Source organism: Zootermopsis nevadensis, unplaced genomic scaffold, assembly GCF_977971745.1.
Source record: "Zootermopsis nevadensis isolate Lab colony 2312 unplaced genomic scaffold, Znev_1.0 Znev_ptg000030l, whole genome shotgun sequence".
NCBI lineage: Eukaryota > Metazoa > Arthropoda > Insecta > Blattodea > Termopsidae > Zootermopsis > Zootermopsis nevadensis.
Window position 1 is genome coordinate 17865873 of NW_028259162.1, and position 8866 is coordinate 17874738.

Here is an 8866-nt window from a genome sequence, read left to right on the forward strand (position 1 = left end):
GAATGGCTGCGCCGCGTTTAGTATACAGTCATTAAAGTAGGCTACAGCCTAACCCTTCGACGTAAGCTCATTACTATTCGTACGTGATTGTTTCAAACCTACTGCATTATGTTTTCAGTCGTTAAATTATGTTGTGTGAATCCGATTTATTCCTGTTGCTTGTTACGTCATCATTATTTCAAATTAGGCAAACATTCATAAAAAAATTTCGTTAAACTTTGTCTACTGGGTTAAATAAACAATTTTCCGGAAGACGGCTGTCTACAGGTGAATGGATTTCTTTAATTTATGTCTTATATTTATTATATTAGCCACAGATGCAATATATATTGCGGCCTTATAAATACTGGGCTCGTATGCCAGTAGACTATATTTCTGGGACGCATATACCTCGTCTCTTTGCATCACTTTACGTACCGTTATATCTTTTGGGCAATTTCAACCCCCGAAACAAGGACTACCCTTTGTCTTCCATCCGCTATAGCTTATTACATTTGCTTGTAGTTTCCCCTCATATTTCCAGAACGTCTCCTCCTTCCACAAATCTTGATGTCTCCAACTGTACTTTTCAAATAACTTTTTGGGCTTTTCACACTGCACTCTTCCTTAACAGCCATTCTTAACACTTTATTTGAGAACACTTCTTGTGTGGTCTATTCCCCGTTGCTTGAAACAGCTCAGCATTCTTAAGAAGTAGAATGCATATACAAAAGAAAATGCATAAATAAAATAATAAGAAGAGGATTATAAAAAATATAAAATTTCTGGGTTTTAACGCCTCATTCTGCCTGGTAGAAGTTAACAAAAGTTTCATTAATCCTTGCTGCCTCCTTCCCCAAGCATCTATGGACAAGTATATAAACATCCATCCAACTGCACTGTTGTACAGCCATCTTTGTACTCAGGGCTATGAGAACCCGAAATCCTACTGCCATGATTATAGATCATTAAAGCATATCGCCTCTCTCAGACACAGTTATTTTACATATCTTGCATAAGAATTTCAACCACATTTTACTGTGCATCAATTTACTTATTCGATTGTGAGGATTTGACGGCGGTGAGTCTGAAGATGACTGTCTTCTGGTTTCTAGCACCGTGAAAACTTTCACCAGACTACAGAGTGCAACAACCCAAAGAAAGCCGTCTTCACCAAATTAAATATTTTATTCTTTCTGGTTTATTTAACGACGTTCTAGGTATCTCAAAATTCACAGGGTCTTTCTGCACGTTTATTAATATGAAACTATAATGAAAAGGTAAGCAAAATTAAAGAAATGATCGTGGTCTACCTTGAGGCTTTACTTTCCTCAATTTGTATGAGAAACTGAATAAACTGAACTTCTCCTAACCGAGAAGTAAACCCGGGAACTCCAGAATAAAAAACCTCTCAACCGCCATGCTACATTGTGTGCAGTCTATGGGAAATGTCTGATAAACATCGACGTATTCATTATGTAATACTATTAACAAAACAAGGACAAAGTTAAGATAATAGTTTATGATAATAAAATATTTAATGTCACGAAGCTTTTAAAGAAAAGTACATGCAATGTAATGATTCATCTTAATGCATATCTTCTTTTAGTACAATATTTCACATGCTAGAAATAGTCAGACATTCAACACGTGTCACATAGTTTCCTTTCTCATCATTTTGTACAGTAAGAGTCACTTCTTTGAATATTTGTATATTCATTACCGCTCATTACACTCACTATTGCCTTCTTGAAATATAGACGTAGAACTCGTTTCAAGGAAGTGGCAACGATAATTTTGCATTAACAAGTAATAACGTAGGACGAAACATTATTCCTACAAATTTGACTTCCATGCAATAAATTTAAGTAGGGTCACAATTCATAACTGCCCTGCTGTAGGACCATATCAATAAATCAGCATGAAGCAAAACTCTTTATGATACATCAGCATCTCTCAACTTTTATACCTGTACGTCATTTCCCTTCGTGCCTTATACCTGTAACTCTGATAACCTCTGATGTATAACGTTTGGCTAGTAAACAGTTTTAACTGAAACCTGAATCAGGGTTTGCATTCTCTACCTGAGCCTATTTCGTCTAAAGTATTTCGCTGCTTTCACAGTCCCTCTGCTGAAATCCCAAGGGTTAATCCACCTTAAAATCTTTCAGTCCTCCATGCAGATTATATTCCCGATATGTTTGACCCCGAACATCGAACTGCGTTCTTAAATCCACAATAAACTCACTCGAAGCTGATTCCCTGGTACAATTACCACAAAAATTACCCGTTGAGGAAACGGATGACCGATGTCTGGCTGTTATCGTTAGACATTAAATCCCCGGAAACAGAACCCGCTGGTTTAAGACCGACAACACCCAAGCCCGACACCGAGCAACTTCATCAATTTGCTATCCTCACAGCCCAATTCCGTAAGATCCATCTTGATGTTATCCTCCCATCATCTTCTTGGTCTGCTCAGTGCTCGTTTTCCTGAAGAATTCCCTACCAAAACCTGTATCATACTTTGCCTCCCCCATGTGTGCTACATGCCCAGCCCTTCGGAGCCTCCAGGATTTGACTATCCTCACTAGGCCAGGTAACCCCTATAATTCACACAGCTCCTCGTTACGCATTATTCTAAATTCCTCACTAGTTTCATACCTTCTTAAGTCCTAATATTCTTCTAAACACCTCGTTTTCAAACAATTGTAATAATGTGATGTGCTACCCAAAAGTTAGGAGTATTTGAATTAAACGCGCGAACCGGATGTTGAATGGCCTGTCGCCGATAGATAGGGCGAGCATTACCCTTTGTGAATTAGAGTGCCAAAAGCCCTGAAGGTGAGAGGCCGAGTTCTTGAGTCTCGTGCGTTTTCGTAACGTTGTGTTGTAGTGTTTCGGAGATTTTTAAACCTGCATAAATGGCAGATTTTAAGGAGCAAAGAATCTTCATCAAATTTTGCTTTAATTTTAAAAAAAACTGCTGTAGAAACTCACCGCATGCTTGTGGAAGCATTTGGTGAGAATGCTATGGGTCAAAGTAAAACTTTTTTGTGGTACAAACGCTTTAAGGATGGACGAACGCCTGTCGACGACGATGACCATTCAGGACGACCATCGACAAGCACAACACCTGAAAACATCGCGAAAGTAAGAGAGACTATGGTTGCAGATCATAGACGAACAAACCATGATGTTTGTGCGATCGTTGGAATATCGTACGGGTCCGTGCAACGCATCTTGTCAGACGATTTGAACATGAGACGCATGTCTGCAAAACTTGTGCCGAGACTGCTTAGCAACGACCAAAAATATCATCGCGTTCCTGTCTGCACTGAAGTCAAAGATAAAGCCACGGATGACCCCAACTTCATCTCCAAGGTCATAACCCGTGATGAGTCATGGGTTTACGGTTGTGACCCTGAGACTAAGCAGAAGTCGTCGCAGTGGAAGTCGCTAAATTCTCCGCGGCCAAAAAGGCACGTCATGTTCGCAGTAATGTGAAGTCCATGCTGATCATTTTCTTTTGACATCCAAGACATTGTCCACAAGGAATTTGTTCCCCCTGGTCAAACTCTCAACGGGAAGTTTTAATATGAAGTTTTGAAGCGGCTACTGGAGGCAGCACCTACGGAATTACATGGCGTCATAACCCAGAAGTTATACCTTCATCATCATCATGAGGCCTCATCGCCCTGATGATGGAGGCAGCAAGGACCTCTGAAACCTTCGTAAACTTATACCACACTTCAAGTCGCAAGAACATAGAAGTCATAATTTTAAGCTTAATACTTTTTCCTCAGGTTAGTAAAGATCTACAAGAACATCAATAAGTTCCGCAGTGTCTTATCTTACTTTGGTAACCGTGAGTGGAAGTTCACAAACAACAATATTCAAAGACTGTGGGAAAAACTAAATGAAAATGACAAGAAATTGTTTGACTTCGATATCGATGGCCTTGACTGGGATAATTATTGCTAAAACTATGTCGGGGGAATCAGGATATACCTAATGAAGGACGACCTCTCCACAGTTCCACAGGGTGTCGTAGGTCAAGAAAGGTAAATTAAACTTTCCTTGACTGTGCCAAGAACAATGCATTATAGAAGCTTAAAGTAGATTTGCTACATGTGAAGTTCACTTACAATAACAAATCTAAATAAATATTCATATTTTTGTCTACAGTAAGTACAGTCCTGTTATTGTAATCCTATTGCGACTAATTAGCTGCATTCAAATTTTTAGAATGCCTTTAAATTAATATTTATGATGTAGAAAGTATTTCCAGATAATGATAATAACAGAATCTGAAATTTGATATGTGACCATTTTCACACAAATGATCTGTTTTTGAGAAAAATTGTAACTTATTTTCTTGTGGTATTATGAAAAAAAGCGAGTATGTCCCTGAATTTCGTTGAAAAATGGAGAAACATAACATGCCTATGCGAAAATGCACATAACTGTACAGTCAGTCGTGTCTTTGAATTGATATAATTGTGCTTCAGTAACAAAAATTTCACTTAATCAGCATGAGATTAACAGAATGCCCTTAGACCAACCTGATTAATGCATAAGTTAACCCTCCCTTCGTAACACTACACTTTGGAACTTTGCTATATGCAATTGTCTATGTATGCAACGGATACTAAATTTAATTCGAATTTAGATCCGGTGAGGTCTCTAACCTAGTCCTAGGATAGTTTCCTTGTACTAGGTATAATTTCTGAAACAAAACTCTTACGCTATCATTCCCCAATTATGAGAGACAACTGAAGATCCCTTTCATAATGTCATAATGCCTGTCAATAGTAATTCCTAAGTGCATAACAAACGTCTGGACCATCTGTCTCTTAATCTTTTTACAAGATCAGAGAAGGAATATGCAATCTGTTCTAGAGAGCACTGACATCTTTAATGTTGTGCTCTGGCTTTTACTGTCCGTTACGGTATACGAAGTTCTACTGTTGACACAGCCAAATGCCAGTATGAATACTAGGCAGCTATGTAATCAGTAATTCTTTGTTCATATATATGATCTATGAAGTGTAAATATACTGTGTTATTGTGAGTAGCACTAAAAGTATATTACGCTGGAACACATTACATATAGATATTATACTTCTTTAAAGACCCTTCTTTGTAGTCAATATAAACAACCTACAGCCCACAAGTCAGATGCAGCCTACACCAAATTTTACCCAGCCAAATTTTATATAATTGTTTACCTATCCTCATATATTATACCTTGTGCTACGTTTTAAAGCAGACGTAAACTATAACATATAAGACAAGGTGCAACAGCTGTTTAATAGCATCACGTGGTATATTTATCAGTGTAAAAATCTTACAAATATTCTAATACCTTTGTGATGCTAACTGAAACAATGACATGGAAATGTCAACTCTTTAATTCAAGGTGAGATATAAACTGGTTTTAAACGTTTGAATGCATTTGTTCCATTAGGTCAGTGGTCAAGGTTAAATTACTACTTTTCTATGGGAATGGGAGCTTAATGGAAGTGATGAAATGAAGGACATATTTTTGTTTTAATATATATATATGAATATTTTGTAAAAATTAATTTAAAAAATCAATGGACAATACCGAGTGCAGTTTTAAAAATGTGCGGCATCCGTGTTTGCACGCGCGCACACACACATAAATATATACAGGATGATTCAAAAGGTTAGGGCCAAACTGAAGGAGCGTATTGAAGGACTCAGAGAGAACAACTTTCGAATAGGAATCCATGTCCTCCGAAGTTATCCTGAGTCAGTCGAGGCCATTGAAGGTAGGGAAGTCTGATAACATACCGCTGAAATAATCGTAATTTGCTATTTTCATACTTGTTTAATTTTGTTTTTTATTAATGTACAATGATTACATTAACAATCTTAGAAACCAAATTTACAACAGGTGTTCAAAGTGGCGTCCTCCACATTCAATGCAGGCATTGCATCGGCGAACGAAACTCTGGCGCACCCTTTCAAATACACCAGGAATCTCACGGACCATGTCAGATGCAGCAAGTATTGTGGCCAAACGTTATTCTGGGTTGTCCACCGGTGTCTCGAAAACGAGGCTCTTGACATACCCCCAAAAGTATTAATCGAGAGGTGTCAAGTCTGGGGAGCGGGGTGTCCAATCAACCGGCCCTCCTCTCCCTATCCAACGCCCAGGATGCATGTGATTTAAAATTAAGCTAGCAGGAGAATAGCAAAGTACGATTATCTCAGCGGTATGTTATCAGACTTCCCTACCTTCAATGGCCTCGACTGACTTAGGATAACTTCGGAGGACATGGAAACTAGTGAAGTGTTACGTATGGAGTGTCGCGCTGTATGGAGCAGAGACTTGGACACTCAGGAAGAAGGAACAGAAATACCTGGAGAGTTTCGAAATATGGTGTTGGAGAAGAATAGAGAATATCAGGTGGACGGATCGAGTGACCAACGAAGAAGTATTGAGGAGAGTCAACGAGCAAAGAAGCATTCTGCAGGCGATTACACGAAGGAAAGCTAACTGGCTGGGACATATTATGAGAAGGAATGGATTAATGAGTGATATCATCGAAGGCCAGGTCGAAGGAAAGAGAGGACTAGGAAGAAGATTGATACAGCTAACCGACGACCTTAAACAAGGAAAGAAGATGACGTTCCAGGAATTAAAGCGAGAAGCCGAGAATAGGGACAACTGGAGAGCTCTGTTTGGGCAGAGCAATGGACCTGTCGTAAGACAGAACACTTAATAAAATAAGGTAATTTATATGCTTACATTATTTACACGATACTTACATCTCCAAGATTATAGCCTGTAAACTACATGACCTTCCACAACTGAACATCATATGTGACATTATCTCTCTGTGTCTGATTTGTGGGCCACAGATTAGTAAATGTAGTCATTTCTATATAGCGTTCTCCTTCATTTGAAATACACAAAACACCTAAATATTCTGAAATATGTTTAGGCATATATTTATACAATTTCAGTTTAAAGCTTAATTATTCGTGTTTTTTTCCGTCTAATCACAATTGTATATAAATAAAATTATACATAAGATATTAAAATATCATTTACATATTTGGTACAAGTTTTTACTACATGTTTCGGTTACATTGAACCATCTTCAGGTATAAAGTTAAAAGTTAAAAATTATAATCTTATAAACTAAAACTTAATTACTGTTGTTGTGTAACTTCTGATGATGTTTCTTCCAAATTCATTGGAGTGGGGGTATATATTGAAGTGATAGTGGTTTAACATTGGCCTTTAACGTAAATAATTTAAATATTTTTAATTATTACTGAACTTGAAAGAACGAGTATAGAAGACAAAATGTAATAAGGTAAAAATAAATAAAACTGGAAGGTAAAATGTAAAAATGAACATACCGAGGAAGAGCGTAGATATGTCTTGAAGGTATTCAGAAGTACTAACGTATCCGAGGAGAACTGGATCAATACTGATCACTTATAGAGAGAGTAGGTGAAAGGTGGTTGTTGAGATTGGGGTCAAGTGTCTGAAGGACATTGGAGATGGTGTTATTAAGGTATATGTTATTATCGTTTAGGCAAAGGTTTTGTTTAAATGTTTGTTGTATATAATATTTTTCTATTGTATCTCTATGTCTTTTATTTTGTACTATTTTTAAAATATCCATTGTTCCTGTTATTGTGTTGTATGCGTGTCCGGTATTCAGAATATGTTTGGCGTATGCAGAATTGTCTTTGTTGTGTTTTATAGCTGCTATATGTTCTTTATATCTGTGGGTGAATGTGCGGCCGGTTTGACCTATATATGTTAATGGGCATTCATTACATTTGAATTTGTATATCCCAGGTAAATTGTATTAGTTATTTTCGTCTATTGGTGGTTTTTGTTTGAGGATGTTTTTTATTGTGTTTTTTGTTTTGAAAGCTACATTTATTTTATTTTCTTTGAATAGTTTTGTTATGAATTTGGTTTCTTTTCCTATGTATGTGAAAGTGGCCCATTTACTTTGCGTATTTTTATTTTCGTTAGGTTTTTTTTATGTTTTTTATTTAAAAAATTGTTGTTATTATATCCATTTTCTCTGAGGATTTGTTTTATAATATTTAATTCTATTTGTTTATTTGTTGTGGATATTGGGTATAGGTTTTTTCTGTTTATTAGGTAATTGATAGACATTCTTTTATGTTCAAAGGGGTGGCAAGATGAAGCATGAATTATGGTGCTTGATGTAGTAGATTTTCTATAAATGTTGAAGTCAAAGTTTTTGGTTTTTCTTATTATAGTTAAATCTAAAAAGTTGAGTGTATTGTTTTGTTCAGGTTCTATTGTGAATTGGATGATTTGGTTTATGTTGTTGAATTCATTAAGTACTTGTTGAATATTTGTCTTTTTTGTATTATACATTATTAGTATATCATCAACGTATCTGCAATAATATTAGATTTGGTTTTATTTAATATGTTTATTATGTTATTATGTTCTAAATATTGCAGAAATATTTCAGATAATATACTTGAGGTGGGAGCACCCATAGGTAATCCTGTATTTTGTTGCCAATATATATTATTAAATTGAAAGTAATTTTGATTAATAATAATGTTTGTTACTGTTTTAATTTAGTTTATTGTTTGTATGTTGATGTTTTGTTTATTTAGTATATTATATATGATATCTTGTAACATATTTGTGGGAATATTTGTGTACATATTAGTAATATCAAAAGAACACATATGTGAGTTTTTATTGAGGTTGAGTTTTTTAAGTGCATTAATTAAATTTATTGAATTAGTTATATTGAAGGTGTTTGGTAACTCACAATATTCTTTTAAGAGTGTGGCTATTTTTGATGCGATTTTGTATGCTGGAGCTTATGTCCAGATTATT